We start from the raw sequence: 1,674 nt of genomic DNA, 5'->3' as shown, positions 1-1,674 counted from the left end.
CACGCAATTTTATGTGCTCTTCAAAAATCTGTAATTACGATTTATAAACTAATATTTATATTTATTTAAACATTAAGAACATTCCTTATGTTTAACAGCCGTAATAATACAAAACCATTGATGATGCTGCAACTGCAGTGAAACATGTCTGGGACAAAAAACAAAATTGTGTTTTGTTAAAGACGGACCTCACCCAAAAACATATGTCTAAGACAAATGAATCAGACATTTTTCAGAAGTGTGAAAAATTGAACCAAACTGAGCAAAAAATACAGAAGGAGATGGAGGACTAAATCTTGATGCCGTCGAAAGGAAATGATCCCGTCAAAATTGTAAGCGTGATTGTGTTGGAAACACGGAACTGATTTGAAAAACGAGGAGCGCATGTGGTTGATGATACTGTTGATTAGAGAATGAAAAACAGTATGTAAAATTAAAAATAAAGTTATAGAATGAAAAGGAACTTCAAGGACGCAGTGAAACTCCAATATGACCCTTGTGTGTCCATATGAAATGCAGAACTGATTTTACTTTTTAATAGGGTATTTGAATGAAGGATGTCGAACGTTTTCTGCAAATGGTCTTAAATGATTAATTATGTCATTTTATGTTCCTAACATACATTTCTTCCTCTTGAATTTCGGTATTCTTTCATAAAAATGAAAATGAAATTCTAATAATTTGAAAGTCCGTTAAAAAACTCCATTGGGGTCTTGTGACGTCTGCGACGCCACCGGCTAGCCCGCTGCTCCTACTGTCGTAATACTAATTCACAGTGATGTCTTGTTTTCGAATTTACGTTCGGAATATGGGTTGCAAATGGTGTGCAGTACCATACTGTACAAGTACATCTACAAAAATCCCCGAAAAGTTGTTTTAAGTGTCCCAGGGAATGAGAAGATCCGTAAATGTGATTGCACTGTGTCGGCAAATTGCCACCACATGGACGCACAGGTTCACTAATTTAATTAAAAATGTGTTGCACTGTGAAGTTAACATTAACTTACCTCCGAGATATGCTCCCCCACTGTCACAACGAAGGATAGCGCCGTTCAACGATATTAAACGCCTAGTGAAAATTGTCGTTTTACCCACAGACACCTCAATTATCCGTAGCTCGGTTACTAGAGCGGTAGAATGTCGACGTTTATAAGATGATGTCCGTAGATCGCTGGTTCGAAAGAACGTTTTAACTTATTTGTAAAACGACTCGACAGTCCTCGAAAACCAAATCACAGTTACTAAACTTCACCACACCGATGTGAAACAATATTATTGTGGAATGAGATTTTCACTCTGCAGCGGAGTGTGCGCTGATATGAAACTTCCTAGCAGATTAAAACTGCGTGCCCGACCGAGACTCGAACTCGGGACCTTTGCCTTTCGCGGGCAAGTGCTCTACCAACTGAGCTACCGAAGCACGACTCACGCCCGGTACTCACAGCTTTACTTCTGCCAGTATCTCGTCTCCTACCTTCCAAACTTTACAGAAGCTCTTGCAGAACTGGCTTTCCTGAAAGAAAGGATATTGCGGAGACATGGCTTAGCCACAGCCTGGGGGCTTCTGTAAAGTATGGAAGGTAGGAGACGAGATACTGGCAGAAGTAAAGCTGTGAGACCCGGCGTGAGTCGTGCTTCGGTAGCTCAGTTGGTAGAGCACCTGCCCGCGAAAGG

General features: G+C 40.5%; 1 non-coding gene across 1 annotated transcript; it reads right to left on the bottom strand.

Annotated features, from left to right (window-relative positions):
- Positions 1–1,343: 1,343 nt before the first annotated feature.
- Positions 1,344–1,420, bottom strand: Trnas-cga. Its single transcript has one exon. It is a non-coding gene; the product is annotated as a tRNA-Ser (tRNA).
- Between the last annotated feature and the right edge of the window lie 254 nt (positions 1,421–1,674).

The sequence above is a fragment of the Schistocerca piceifrons genome, chromosome 8 (assembly GCF_021461385.2).
Source record: "Schistocerca piceifrons isolate TAMUIC-IGC-003096 chromosome 8, iqSchPice1.1, whole genome shotgun sequence".
Lineage (NCBI taxonomy): Eukaryota > Metazoa > Arthropoda > Insecta > Orthoptera > Acrididae > Schistocerca > Schistocerca piceifrons.
Note: the sequence above shows the minus strand (reverse complement) of the source record. Positions and strands in the feature narration are given on the sequence as shown.